Genomic DNA, 16,510 nt, shown 5'->3' with positions numbered 1-16,510 from the left:
TCGTAGGGCGATTTTCATTCCTTGTCCCTTCTTTACATTACAGTATTTTCCATACCGTAGAAATGGTATCCATTGTTATTTGTTACATTGCGATTAGTAACATTGGTGAATTAGGTAAAGGGTATGAAAAGAGAGGGATTCAAACCCTCGGTAAACAAAAGCCTACATAGCAATTCAAATGCTATGCCTTCAACCACTTGGCCATCTCTCCTACATAACGATTATGGTTCAGAAACCAAATGAATAGTGAGTTATTCATATTCGATTTTTGGATAGGTATGTACACTCTATTTTTTTTTTAATAGAAAAACTTTTATTAAATTAAAGATAAACCTTCCTTCGATGCTGGGGAAAAAGAATTTTTTTGTGAAAAACAATAGATAAAGATTTATATTTGCGAAGACGGCACTCCCGACCCTTTCTAATATTTATACCAGATTAAATCACTGAATTGGAACGAATACACCGAGCAATCTATTTTTTGAGACTATGTTTCATGGATACTTTTAGATCATTATTATATTTAGTTTAGATTATTCGTCCATTTCATAAAAATTCTAAAATGACTTTCCAGTTTTAGATCTTTCAACCCCTTATCCCAACTTTGGACCCATAAATTTATTCCAAATTCAGGAAACGTCCTGGGGTTTTTATATTTGATTGTATAGCATATACCCATTATACACACAATACACATAACACAAAATGGATGGTTAGTCTATTTTCATCCATCATACGATGATTATTCACTTCTTTTTATTCTCTCTTTGGATCATAATTCGATCAAAACTTCTTTAATTATCCTAATATGAAGGAAAGCTCTACCAACTGAGCTATATCCCCCCGAGCCAAGTGGAGCATGCATGAAGGAGTCAAATACTTCTTCTATTCTTTTCCTTGGCGCAGCTGCACCATCTTGGACTTGAACCAGAGACCTCGCTCGTGAAGTAAATCATTGCACCTATGGTCCAACCAATTGGGAGAGAATCAATAGATTCCTTTTCGGGAGCGATTTATCTTTCCCAAACGCAGCATACAACTTTCCATTGTATTGAGCTCTCCAAGTGTGCTTGTTCCTCCCTTCTTCCTTACAATGGCAAGCCTTTGTAAAATAACTCCGATGAGAAGAAAAAAGAAGGCCTTAAGAGACCCTTCTGGCCCAACCCCAGACACTCTAAGATCCTTTTTCAAACCTGCTCCCATTTTAAGTCAAGAGATAGATAAATAGACACATCCCATTGCAAGGATCGGGGGCGTTCGTAGTGATTGAGGGGGTCGAAGACCAAGAAGTGAGTTATTTATCAGCCAAGTGTTCTTCTTACGGCTAGATCCAATCTCCTGATCCCTGCGGAAAGGAAAAAAAATTTCACGTTCTTCCTTTCAGGAAGGGAGGATTTGGAAAATCCTGTTGATTGCAGCTTTCTCAAGACCTCCGGGAAAAGCATGAAAAAAAGGCTCGAATGGTACGATCCCTCCATCACCCTAAAATGAAAGGGGCGATCTCGTAGTTCTTGGTCTGTGAAGATACGTTGTTAAGTGCTCTGTTTTATTTTCCCATTGAGGCTGAACCTAAACTTGTGCTCGAGAGATAGTTGTCCATATACTGATAAGGGATGTGTGGATTGTCGAGAAGAGAGGAGCCATGGTGGTCCCTCCCAGACCGCCTGGATTCCATGAGTGAATAGAAAGTTGGATCTACATTGGATCTCACCTGAATCGCCCCATCTATCCTCCTGAGGAGAAGTTCGGTTTCAAACCCCAGTTCGAATAGGAGAAGTACACCATGTTAATGTGCCTTGGATGATCCACATCTTAGGGTCAGGCGCTGATGAGCACATTAAACTATACATGTGGCTGAGAGCCCTCATAGCCCAGGCACAACGACTCAACTATTAGGGGCACGCTCTACCATTAAGCTAAGAGCCTGTCGTGCGAGCCTCCTGCTGGGGGCCCTTTATGCCAAAAGCGAGAGAAACCCCATCCCTCTCTTTCCTTTTTTACACCCCCACGTCGCCACACTGGAGGGACATGGGGACCTAAAAAAGGGGATCCTGTCAACTTGTTTCGACCTAGGATAATAAACTCATAAGCTTAGTCTTACTTCACCATCGAGAAATGAAAGAAGACTTCCATCTCCAAGTTTCACTTAGACATAGCTCGCTTCTTTTTAGGTGTGCAGTAGTGTCAAACGAAAACACCCAACAAGCATTAGCTCTCCCTGAAAAGGAGGTGATCCAGCCGCACCTTCAAGTATGGCTACCTTGTTACGGCTTCACTCCAATCACTAGCCCTGCCTTCAGCATCCTCTTCCTTGCATTTAAGGTAACAACTTCGGGCATGGCCAGCTCCCATAATGTGACGGGAGGCGTGTACAAGGCCCGGGAACGAATTCACTGGCGTATGGCTGATCGGCGATTATTAGCGATTCTGGCTTCATGTAGGTGAGTTGCAGCCTACAATCCGAACTGAGGACGGGCTTTTGGAGTTAGCTCACCCTCGCGGGATCGCGACCCTTTGTCCCGACCATTGTAGCACGTGTGTCGCCCAGGGCATAACGGGCATGATGACTTGACGTTATCCTCACCTTCCTCCGGCTTATCACTGGCAGTTTGCTCAGGGTTCCAAACTCAACTATGACAACTAAACACGAGGGTTGCGCTCATTGCGGGACTTAACCTAACACTTTATGGCATAAGCTGACTATAGCCATGCACCACCTGTGTCCGCGCCCCTTCAAGACCCCTAAAAATGTACAAATTCCTTTTCTTAGGAACGCATTCCAAGATTCGTCACTACAAAAAGAATAATGGTAACCCCACCATTAACTACTTCATTTATGAATTTCATAGTAATAGAAATACATGTCCTACCGAGCCAGAATTTGTAACTTGCTATTGATAGGACCCGCCCCGGGAACCCTCTCAGGATCTCCCAGGTGGTCTCGTCTGGTGAAGTACCACTAGACAATCCTTAGAGAATATCCAATAGAACCTCACCTTGAAACATGGACAACGAACACATGCGATAACAATAATACCTCAATATGTATATATAAAAATAAATCCATAGCAGCGTAAAGTCCACAACCGGCCTACTGTACTACAGGCCATAACTACACACATAAGTACCATGGTCTCTACTAAGTCCCATATTTAAAATCAGAGCATTCTTAGAGTGTTAACGAAGTCTAGGAGTACAAATAAGTAATAAATAATTCCAGAAGATAACAATAAATAAAGAAAGGATAAATACGGCTGCTGTAGTGGAAGGAAACAAGCGATAAGTTGTGCACGAGTAGATTGTTACTAGCTGCCTGGGTCTAGGGGAACGAATTTAAAACAAATAAAACGTGAGATAAAGAAATCTCAGTGAGTGGCATAGTATAATAGAAAAATAACAATTTATTTCTGAAAAATTTGTCTCTCAAGACTTCTCGTTCCACTCGTTTGAAAAGTTCCCCATTTAGAAAACATTTCACAAAACCCAAACTTGTACCCCAAATTAATATATCATAAAATCGATACTCAAATATAAAATGAACAATCATTGTAATATTATAAAATATCTCAAATCAAGATATAAATCTTTGAGCATAAAATAATAAATATAGTTCCACCAAATAAATATGAAAATGCAGAAATCACCACAATATTTGTAAATCAACAGTATGTTCAAAGGTACACGATGTACCAAACGATGTACCAATCTGTAAACCATGGGATACACCCACCTTACGACCCTTAATATACGAACAGTGTCGTGGAAATAATAAATAACCATTGGGACATACCCAACCTCACGGTTTGTGGCAATAATATCCTGTGGATCAAGCCCAACCTCATGGTACCGTGACAATAATAATAAACTGTCAAATAAACCCGACCTCACGGTCTGTGGCAATAATATCTTGTGGGCTGAGCCCAACCTCACGATACCGTGGCAATAATAACATATGGGAACATCCCAACCTTACGGTATGTTGCAATAATATCCTGTGGGCTGAACCCAACCTTACAGTACCGTGACAAAACCCAGTGCGCTATACTATAATATAATATAATATAATCTAATACTGATCCAAGATATTGGCATTACATGGTTCATCAATTTAAAAATAACCAATACAGTGTCCTTAAAATAATCTTGTAATATCTCAAATATTTTTCCAAAATACTGATCCAAGATATTGGCATTACATGGTACATCAATTTAAAAATAACCAATACAGTGTCCTTAAAACAATCTTGTAATATCTCAAATACTTTTCCAAACAATACTGTATCATGAGTCCTTATTTAATTTCCAAATTTATTTGCTTTTTAAATATTCCAAAAATTTCAAATCATCATTTCATATAAAACAAGAAATACCACCGTGAAATATATTCACAATAAACCAATTTTAAGCATATAAATTTTAAAATACTTGAACGTGCTTAAAATCATATAATTTTCAATCTGCTTTCTAAAATCAATTATTTTCCAAAGTGATTTAAAACCTCAATTCAAATGCCAAAATATTTAAATACCACAAGTTCATTCGTGAGCTCATTAGAATTGCCAAACGTTTAAAATATTGACAAAAGTCATATAAAATGATAACACATATATGTAAAAGCAGATCCTCATATATTCATAAAATGAACATTTAAATCAAACGATAGGTATAAGTAAAATACTCAAACCACATATATATTATACTATACACCCAAAATATTTTTAAAATTATAACCACTCATAGTACTGTAGATGCTCACATCTGCTCCTCTACAGGATTGCTTTCAGGCTTAACTCGAGTGCCTATAATTAATAACATAACTCTCAGGCTCCAATTAACTAAACCAAAGAAACTCGTATGACCCAAATGTCTTAATATAATTTATGGTATAATAAAACTACATAAATTGGATATCGAACAGTCCAATTATACTGCGTACCCTTAAGACACAGTACCTAAAATTGGGGATTTTCACCCGAAGCCTAATCTTTCAAAATTGTACCTCCATATGGGTCCTACTAATATCCAATTTCACTAATCCAACTCAAATTTTAACCAATTTGACAAATTTTGTCCAAACACAGTCCCAACTTATTTGAAAATTAACTAATTGACCTAAAAATGAAAAAATTATTAAACGACCTCCAAAATTCCCAAACTTTATATTGACGGAAAGCCAAGAGACAAGGAGCTCATCAGTATGCTTACCTTGGTCCAAAATTTCCTCCGGTACTGAAAAACACTGTTGAAGCATCGGCCGAACTTCCCGTTGTTGGATCTTTCAAACGGCGAGGAATCTGGATAAAATAACTAAGGAAATGAGCTTGGAGGGGTCAAAAATAGTGGAAAAGGTGTATGGGTTGGCCTGAAGTGGCCAAAAAATGAGAAAATCCTATGACCCACCTCGCCGACCCCGCGGACTTCGCCGGCCCGATCTGGGCGCGTCCGGCCACCTCTCGTCCTAAAATTTCATGGTTCATCTCGCCTTCAAGTGAGCTTTCTACATGGCTGGCACTTTTTGGGGAATATGAATCAAAGAAATAACAAGAATATTTGTAGTGGAACATCTTTCACAATCCTTGGAGAGATAGTTCACTAATAGACACTCATCCACATCCAGATCATGAATGTTTGGAATCCATATTATGCAAGGAGACATTGCTTTTGATAATTTGAATTGAAGGGTGATACAAAATCGGTCAATTTCCGGCATATCCATAGTTAGCGCATTCATCATAGTTAGAAGCTTCAGCTCCATGTCAAGGTCACGGTCGATGTCGTCACTATCATCAATATCATCACTATCATCAATATCGTCACTACCATCAATAAGAAAACCCTTTTTATCCAAGAACTTGTTCAAAAATACTGTAATGAAAGGAACACAGGAGTTTGTCACTAGGTATTTGACTAAATAGGATCATCCAGTTGTTGAAATGTGGTGATCTTGCCACAATGTGCAAGGTAGTTCGGTTACACTTGCACTCTTTGTTTTGCAACATCAAAGACCAAACATTGTTTATGTTTATGCATTTTATTTTATCTTGTAATGTTCAAGATTAATATCCTTTTTGTAATGCCCTAAGCTCATTATATAGCTTAAGGCCTTTTTTGTCTAGTTGCTGGAATTGTATTTCCAGCAACATAAGTCCACTTCCTTGGATGCCGTTTGACGTAGGTTTGGTATTTGGACCTGAATTTTGGATATGATAAACTAAATATGCAGAGGAAGCAGCAGAAAAAAGAATGGCCCAATTTGGAGATGGGAAGGCTGAGTTAAGCCCAAAACAATCTAACCCTTGTGCAGTGTTGTTGCCTAGAAAACTGGGCAAAACTGCCTCGGGTTTGATTACTTTTAAATGGGTAAATGGACTTTTTTTTATCTGGTTTTTGGGTAGAACATAGTTTAATATTCAAAAAGGCTTCCCTCCAATTTTCAAGTCAAATGGAGCTGGTTTTCAAATTCAAATGCCTTAGACAAGCTGAACTGCCCATTAAAGAAGGTTTCTTGCATGCCCAGCACATTGATTAGAGTTAGTTGAGGTAGTTTGGCTTGGTTGGTTACTTTTAATGCTTTTGTATTTATTGCTCAATATGGCAGCATGCCTTAGTGTCTTTTTGATGTATTTAAAAGTATGAAAATTGTAATGAAAAACGTTAAGAAAGAAAATATTCAAAAAACAGATTTTGGAAAAACAACATTTTTGGCTCTCTATCTCTCAACTACTACATTTTTGGTTTCTTCTTCTTCCCAAAAGCTAACAACCTTCTCAAGAACCCTAAACCTCCATTAAAACTAGAAACAAAACCTAAAAAAACCCAAAAAAAAAATAAAATCAAGAACCAAGAACCAAGAACCAACAACAATCATTCTTGACTAACACCTTGAATGATTGTGCTCTAGGGTACAACAACATAAACCTACACCAAATTCCATCATGGTATCAGAGCATAGTGTAATTTATTAGGACCTTGTGAGCTTTCAACCTAGACCATTTTATTTGTGAGAGGATCTCCCACCTAAAGCCTTCCAACCGAAACCAAAACCTCCCAAAAAGACTAGTTGAAACTCACCAAAACACCACCACCCGAGAGCTTGTTCTTGTGTCCATTTTTCAAAACTTTTCAAAAACCATTTTTTCAAATGGCCTCACAATCCTTTGCAACCCCAACACCACCTAAGTTTGAAGGCCAAAACTATTCCATTTGGAGTATAAAAATGAAAGCCTACCTTCAAGCCTTTGGTTTATGGGAAGTCATAGAAGAAGGTTATGTAGTGGATGAGTTGAGAGCTAATGCAACCCAAGCACAAAGAAATGCACATGAGGCCAAAGTTGCCAAGGGGTTCAAGGCCCTCACTTCGTTGCACTCCTCCATGAGTGATTCCATTTTTACAAGGATAATGTCATGCACAAGTGCTACAGAGGTTTGGATAAAGCTTCAAGAGGAGTTCCATGGAAATACTAGAACTCGGCAAATGCAAGTTTTAAACCTAAGAAGAGAGTTTGAGACCTTGAAGATGAAGGAGAATGAGCTTGTCAAGGATTTCATGGAAAGGATGGTCAAAGTGGTAAATCAAATTCGGATCCTTGGTGAGCAATTGACCGATCAAAGGGTAGTAGAGAAAGTATTGGTGAGCTTACCCGAAAGGTTTGAAGCTAAGATTTCCTCCCTTGAAGAATCTAGAAATCTTAGTGAAATAACCTTGAGTGAGCTCATCAATACTCTTCAAGCAACCGAACACAGGAGAGCCATTAGAAAGGAGGAGACCATAGAGAGTGCATTCTATGGTGGCCACGGCAACAAAAAGAAGAATAAAGGAAGGAAGAGCAACAACACCAACCAAACCGGTTTTACAACCAACAACAACACAAACAACAACAAAAATGGATGGAATCAACAACAACAACAACAAACCAATCAAAACCGAGGAGGGCATCCACCTTGCCCTCATTGCAAGAAGCTTGGACATCCACCATCCAAGTGTTTTTGGAGGCCGGATGCATCTTGTGAAAGATGTGGAGGAAAAGGCCACATTGCCAAAGTATGCAAGCAAAGGAGACAACAAGCCAATGTGGTTAATGAAGAAGCCGAGAACCTATTTGTGGCCACATGCCTTAAAGCCACAAGTAGTGGTCTCGGTTGGCTTGTGGATAGTGGTTGCTCACACCACATGAGTTTCCAAAAGGATGGCTTTATGGAGCTTGACCGAAACTACAAAACCAAAGTGAAGATTGGTGATGGCCGGTTCATGAAAGTAGAAGGCAAAGGAGATGTGTGCTTGAACACCAAGGAAGGTACCAAAATTATAAAATATGTGCTATATGTTCCTAGTTTGTGTGAAAACTTTCTTAGTGTAGCACAATTGGTAGAAAGAGGCTTTGCTTTAAATTTTGCAAAAGATGGATGTATCATATATGATGCTTGTGGTAATGAGCTATTTAAGGTACCATTGAAGGACAAAAGCTATAGATTGGACCTAGTTAAGAATGAACAAGCCTTAAAAACCAAAGTGGAGTCCATTTCTCAACTTTGGCATAAAAGGCTTGGGCATTCTAGCTATGGTGCCATGAAAAACACCAATGCCATTGTGAAGGACATGCCAAAGATTGAGGAGATGAAAAGCCGATGTGATGTATGCCAACTAGGGAAATCCACACGGCTTCCATTCCCTAAAGCCGGTTCATGGAGAGCTAAGGAGAAGCTTGAGCTAGTCCATTCGGATGTGTGTGGACCAATGAGTTTGTCATCAATTGGAGGATGTAAGTACTTCCTAACCTTTATTGATGACTACTCAAGGATGTGTTGGGTATATTTTCTAACAACCAAGTCACAAGTGCTTGAGAAGTTCATGGAATTCAAGAAGATGGTGGAAACCCAAAGCAATGCAAAGATGAAGTGCTTGAGAACCGACAATGGTGGAGAATATACAAGTTTGGCTATGGAGGATTTTTGCAAAGAAAATGGAATGGTGCATCAATTCACAACACCATACACACCACAAAAAAATGGTGTTTGTGAGAGGAAAAATAGGACCTTGATGGAGATGGCAAGGTGCATGATACATGAGAAGAACATGCCAAAGAAGTTTTGGGCCGAAGCCATATACACGGCTAGGTACATCCAAAACCTAGCATACACCAAAGCCAATGAGTCCAAGACACCCTATGAGATATGGTATGGAGAAAAACCATCTTTGGACAACATAAAAATCTTTGAAAGTGTTTGTTTTCTCCATGTTCATCCACACATGAGAGACAATGTTCATCCACACATGAGAGACAAGCTTGACAAAAGGGCAAATGTGGGCATCTTGGTCGGCTTTAGTGAAGTTACCAAAGGTTTTAGGGTTTTCAACTTGGAAACCAAGAAATTTATGGTAACAAGGGATGTGAGGATTGATGAAGATGCTGTTTGGGATTGGACAAAGGAGGAGCTTCTTGTCCATGAAGATAATGCTCGGTTGGATGATGGAGAAGAAGAAACCAATGACAATGACAATGAAGAAAATGAAGATGATGAGGAGGATGCACTTGAGACCATTGGAGCTGAATTGGAGATTGGAGATGGTGTTAGAGGAGAAAGGCCATTGCTTGAAATATATGAAAGGTGCAATGTTGTCTTGAGTGATCCTACCAATGCTCAAGAAGCTATGCAAAAGAAAGAGTGGATGGAGGCCATGCAAACCGAAATGGATATGATAGAAAAGAATGAAACTTGGTCTTTGGTTTCTAAACCTAAAAACAAGAAACCAATTGGTGTAAAGTGGATCTTTAGGACCAAGTTCAACCCGGATGGAACAATATACAAGCACAAGGCAAGGCTTGTGGCAAAAGGCTATGCACAACAAGCGGGTGTAGATTATGGAGAGACGTTTGCACCGGTTGCAAGAATGGAGACCATAAGGCTCATCCTATCCATCTCGGCCTCAATGTCATGGAAGGTGTACCACCTTGATGTAAAGTCGACTTTCTTGAATGGTGTGCTTCAAGAGGAGGTTTATGTCAAGCAACCCGAGGGCTTCATTGTTCAAGGACATGAGGACAAAGTCTACCATCTGTTGAAATGTGGTGATCTTGCCACAATGTGCAAGGTAGTTCGGTTACACTTGCACTCTTTGTTTTGCAACATCAAACACCAAACATTGTTTATGCTTATGCATTTTATTTTATCTTGTAATGTTCAAGAACAATATCCTTTTTGTAATGCCCTAAGCTCATTATCTAGCTTAAGGCCTTTTTTGTCAAGTTGCTGGAATTGTATTTCCAGCAACATAAGTCCACTTCCTTGGATTCCGTTTGAAGTAGGTTTGGGATTTGGATCTGAATTTTGGATATGATAAACTAGATATGCAGAGGAAGAAGCAGCAAAAAGAATGGCCCAATTTGGAGCTGGGAAGGCTGAGTTAAGCCCAAAACAATCTGACCCTTGTGCAGTGTTGTTGCCCAGAAAACTGGGCAAAACTGCCTCGGGTTTGATTATTTATGAATGGGTAAATGGACTTTTTTTTATCTGGTTTTTGGGTAGACCATAGTTTAATATTCAAAAAGGCTTCCCTCCAATTTTCAAGTCAAATGAAGCTGGTTTTCAAATTCAAATGCCTTAGACAAGCTGAACTGCCCATTAAAGAAGGTTTCTTGCATGCCCAGCACATTGATTAGAGTTAGTTGAGGTAGTTTGGCTTGGTTGGTTACTTTTAATGCTTTTGTATTTATTGCTCAATATGGCAGCATGCCTTATTGTCTTTTTTATGTATTTAAAAGTATGAAAATTGTAATGAAAAACGTTGAGAAAGAAAATATTCAAAAAATAGATTTTGAAAAACAACATTTTTGGCTCTCTCTCTCTCAACTACTACATTTTTGGTTTCTTCTTCTTCCCAAAAGCTAACAACCTTCTCAAGAACCCTAAACCTCCATTAAAACCAGAAACAAAACCTAAACAAACCCAAAAAAAAAAAACAAAATCAAGAACCAAGAACCAAGAACCAACAACAATCATTCTTGACTAACACATTGAATGATTGTGCTCTAGGGTACAACAACATAAACCTACACCAAATTCCATCACCAGTTCCTATAGAACCTATCACTAAAATACCCCTAGAGAGGGATAGGGCTAAGCGGAGCGAAAAAGGTTTTCCATGAGATGGGAAATGAAAACTATTAGCCCCACAGGAGGTTTGTGAATAAGTGATTGTCTGATAATGAGCAAGGAATATCCATCTTTCTGCTAAACAGGATGTATTGAACTCATAACTCATTAGATACTTTTTATGAATGTCAACTAAGTATCATAAGTAAACTGCTCTCGGTTGTTCAATCATTTGATAACCAAAGTCATTCTTTGATAAGTGATCACTATGAGTCAGACTAAATAGAATTTGATTAATCCTTTTTTCTGTCGTTAAGGTGGAGAACTGAACCAAGAATTCTCTTTCTTTATCATCAATCGAATCACTGTTCGAGACCTAGGATTCTATTTTATCATCAGTCCAATCACCGTTCATGTTTTTTCTTTTTCTTATCAATGAATAGATCTCTTTACTTGTATGACTTAGATGTATCATATTTCTCGAAAAAGTGATTCGATTGATGGGAGTTGGTATGATACTTATGAAATCGATGATATCGATGAGATTGATATTCAAATATTTCTTCTTAGATTTGACCCCATAAGCGGGACCACCACCCTATAGCATGTTGCCGCCAGAAGCAGAACCCCGTATTTCGTCTAGAGAATCTCCTAATTGTTCCAGAGCAACTAGAAAGAGATTCTTTAACTAGAAAGAATTCAGTTCAGATGTAGGATACCTATCCAAAAGTTTTTACAACTCAATTATGTATGATGGAATCGTCAAAGATTTGACCCTTTTCGAACTCTGTCTGTAACTCACTATAGGCTCGAGAAACAAAGAGAAGGTGTGTTCGAACGAGATATCCAATAACAAATAGAAGGAAAAGGATTGAATAGAGGAACTCCCAAACATTTGGCGATCTCAGATGTGTCTATATCAATGGTGACTTATTATCGATGAATCATTTCTTCGGATAGAAGAAGATTATGTAAACACTTACTCGAAATCTCACTTATCAGATTCCATTATGGAAGACATAGTTTTTTCTAAATAAGTCACCATGATATATCTGATCTAAGCATAATATCATGAAAAATGGATACAAATTTTTGACTGCTACTTAGTAACGACAATAGGTCTGAAAAAGTATCTAAAAATATCAAATTTAGATATTTGTATCCTGTCGAAGTAAAGAACCATGGCATATATGTTTGGAATATATTCCATTTTGAGAGAGTTGAAAAAGCACTATCTCGTTGAAAGGTTCTATACATCCGCCCTTTCTCAAGGCATTTCTTTAGACAAAGACCCCATTTTTTCCTCTTTTCGGATGGTAAATATTTCTTAGAACATGGAGTGTGAATCAAATCCATGTTTGAATTGAAATTGAGATACTGATGTAAGTTCTTCCCTTCTGAATCAGACAGATTCATATCTGAAAGAGGTTGACAATAAGTTATTTCAAAATTGACTATTTGTCCCTCTGTTATAAGTGTTCCAGAAATGTCTGCGATCGAGTAAATAGCTCTACGAACGAATGGATCAGATCGAATTGGAAAATGGAAAGATTTGTACAAGTTATACTTTTCGTCAACATTTTGTGGAAAATCGTTAGGTATGAATATGTTAGACACCTGTAACTCAATGAATTTCTATGAAATGGTTTCATGGGATTTAGACAATTGTCTTGATCGTGGGATATCATTGAGGAATTGGAATTCGTGTTATCAAAAGATTTCCTGCGATTATTTCTAGTATGGAATGAGTCAATCATCCACTATGGTATCTTATTGAACAAAAATGGTGATATTGTTCCTCCATTGATCAAGAATTTCGCTTTTTGGGAAGTATCATGATCATCCAAAAAGAAGGGTTTCCATTTTTTCAAATGAACAATTTGAAGACCTATTGATTTTAACAACTGATTGCAGAGTTGATCATTTGGACCTTTCAATTCATAGATATGGATCTCGGACCTATGAATGGGGATATTCTTGAAACTCACAAAGAAAAAAGGAAGCGAGTTAGACAAAAAGAGAAGAAACTTGGACAAAAAAAGAAGTAACTTGGACAAAAAGAAAGGAAGTGACTTCGACAAATCTTTTTTGTCGATAACCTCAGACCAATCAATCGAATATTGATTAATACATAATCGATCAAACACTACATGAAAATGGAAATGGCTCTTCTGCTCAGAAATGAAATGTTCCAAATGTTCTTGTAAATTCTTGCTCCCATTGGACCATTTCTATTTGTACACATTAGGATCCCGATTCATGGATCTCTCAGTTCGAGAAATAAAAATAAGAGGATCAAACCATTTCTTCTGACTCTTTTTCAAATTTGATAAATGTTGGTTGATCATATATTTCATTATAGTTCTATGATTCAGAGTATCATTTCCTATTTGATCCCTTTGAATTCCATATTCGAAGTTGCGATTGGATCTATTCATTAAAAAGAATCGATTCAATACATTTCTCAATACGTTTCTTATGTACCCATAGGTGCTATATTGGATTTGAATCAGATTTCGGATCAATCTATATTGATTGACTACCTCCATTATGTTGTTGCTAGCAAATACCACTATTTTTGGTTTTGTATCTTCCAAATCATTCCTGCAGGAGGTCCGGACCCATTTTTTTCTGATCCTTCGATTCATCCTTGGAGTTGAATACCTCATTCAAGAATTGTTTTTGATCCAATCTGTAGGAATCAATAGAAAAGGCAAATCCCTTATGATACACCAGATCAGGCTTGGTTATTGATAGAGTGAATAGATCTACCATTTCTTGAACTTCTGATTCAAAATCGTGGTGTAATGTGTATCCCCCCCTGTTCCGGTCATGGAATAGATGAAATAAATCAAAAAATGAATTTTTGTTCAAGAATGAAATCTTATTGGAACTATCTAGTTCATCCTTTGGAACCATATCACATCCTGGATCTGATGAAATAGGATGAATTGAGGCGGTATTTTGTAAATATGTAATTATCTTGAATATATGAACTATTTCTTTATTTTCCGATCGCTTGGAAAGGACAAAAGAAACATCTTGTTCTTTCTTCAACAAAGGAGCTCTTAGTAGGATTAGAACCCAGATGAAGTTCTGACCATCTGTCATAGAAAAAAGAACGAATGGATCTTGTAGGATTTCTAAGAAATTCTTCGATTTCTTCCGGAAGCAGATGATTACTCATCTGCTTCTCACGTTCCATGAATAGCCAGGACATTGAGGAATATCCAGAAAGGCATTTAGGGAATCGGTTTGATTCTATCTCTGTTCGTTTTGTTTGAAGAAAGGAGGGATCCCAAAGAATCGATCTTTCTTTTAGTTGTTGAATCTCTCTTTGATTGATCAATGTGTGATATTCTGAATCCTCATTACTAAGGGAATCGAAATGATCTCTGATCTATCAGAAGATCCTTTCAATTGGCTAGAATCCGTTACTTGAGCATAACTGGATCTTGTGGAATCATATTGAATATTTGACGATACATTCCATACCTTGCTAAAAAATCGATCCTTATTTACCAACCACACATTGTCTAACCAAATCCAATTCTCTCTCGATATATTCCTCAAAAAATCTGATTCATGTGGATTCTTCCCCCAACTAAAGAAGAGATCTTGGCAGAATTGCCACATATGAAATTGAGCACAATTTTGCAAATAATAGCCCATTTGTTTCTCTAGAAGAGATGGGAACCATGCTCAATATCATTCGATTGAATAGTTGACCCATCTCCTTGTTGTTTGAAGAAACCCTTCACTTCAATTGGTATTTTTTCATGAAAAGTAAATATGAGATAACAAATCCAATCTTACACTAAGATTTCGAATAGTTGTCCTGAATTCAAGTTGACTGTGTTTCACCTCTTCCTCGGAGAAAGACGATCAAACAATTCCCAATCATGGTCTTTATGGATCGGATCATCCATAGAATATACAAAAAGAAACTCCTGATATTTGATATCTTTCTCTTTGAATGAGATCTCAATTCAGCAACAGTTTCATTAGATATCTTACAACTAGAATCCCTTTTTTTTCTGATCCAGTTCCTCCACCACCGCGAACCCCAGTTAGATTCAGGCATGATACACTTTTTAGTTATTGGGAGGACCCAAGTACTCTCTTTCGGATCCAGGAAACAGCTCTCAGAGATCTTTTTTCCTTTTGGAAGATACAGGAGCGAAACAATCAACCAATTGATATTGGAAGACCCAAAAGATTCTTCCAATGTATCATTTTTGGGTCTAATGAAATTCATAGGTATAGGAAGAAGCCTTGTCAAATAGAGATTTTTTCTTTCGACCATCTTTTGATTATTAATATGATATATAAGGACCGCCACTACAAATAGTACTACACCCTTGATCATGAAATATCGATTGCTTGTTGAACCCCATAAATGTGAATTGCGTGAAAGTAGGATACTCCAAATTCGGGAGTCCAAGAATTTTATAAAATGTTCTTGATGGAAAAAAAATGTGAATGAAAGATCCCACTGAATTGAATTGGGTCCATGAATCTAAGAAATAGTGAGAATTCTTGATCTCTCCCAATATCGAGGATCCCTGCTAAGCATCCATGGCTGAATGGTCAAAGCGTACAACTCATAATTGGCGAATTCGTAGGTTTAATTCCTACTAGATGCACATAAATGAGACCCTCCAATAAGATAAATCTGTTGGAATTGGCTCTGTATCAATGGAATCTCATCATCCATACATAATGAATTGGTGTGGTATATTCATATCATAACATATGAACAGTAAGAACTGGCATTCTTATTGAGACTAGAACTCATAGGGAAGAAAATAGATTTATGGATGGAATCAAATATGTAGTATTTAGAGACAAAAGTATATGGTTATTGTTGAAAAATCAATATACTTCTAATATCGAATCAGGATCAACTAGGACAGAAATAAAGTATTGGGTCGAACTCTTCTTTGGTGTCAAGGTAATAGCTATGAATAGTCATCGGCTCCTAGGAAAGGATAGAAGAATGGGACCTATTATGGGACATACAATGCATTATAGACGTATGATCATTACGCTTCAACCGATTTATTCCATTCCACCTGTTAGAAGGAAAAGAACTTAAATCAAAATACTTAATAGCTTGGCGATACATTTATACAAAACTTCTACCCCGAGCACACGCAAAGGAGTCGTAGACAGTCAAGTGAAATCCAATCCACGAAATAATTTTATCTATGGGCAGCATCGTTGTGGTAAAGGTCATAATGCTAGAGGAATCATTACCGCAGGGCATAGAGGGGGAGGTCATAAGTGCCTATACCGTAAAATCAATGTTCGACGGAATGAAAAAGACATATATGGTTGAATCGTAACTCTAGAATACGATCCTAATTGAAATGTATACATTTATCTCATACACTATGGGGATGGTGAGAAAAGATAT

General features: G+C 37.7%; 2 pseudogenes; one reads left to right on the top strand and one right to left on the bottom strand.

The window, feature by feature from the left end:
- Window positions 1–5,497: 5,497 nt before the first annotated feature.
- Window positions 5,498–15,867, bottom strand: LOC132800052 (protein Ycf2-like; annotated as a pseudogene).
- A 40-nt stretch (window positions 15,868–15,907) lies between these two features.
- LOC132800051 (large ribosomal subunit protein uL2cz/uL2cy-like) overlaps window positions 15,908–16,510 on the top strand; it is a 3,172-nt pseudogene continuing 2,569 nt past the window's right edge.

This window comes from Ziziphus jujuba, chromosome 11 (assembly GCF_031755915.1).
Source record: "Ziziphus jujuba cultivar Dongzao chromosome 11, ASM3175591v1".
NCBI lineage: Eukaryota > Viridiplantae > Streptophyta > Magnoliopsida > Rosales > Rhamnaceae > Ziziphus > Ziziphus jujuba.
Note: the sequence above shows the minus strand (reverse complement) of the source record. Positions and strands in the feature narration are given on the sequence as shown.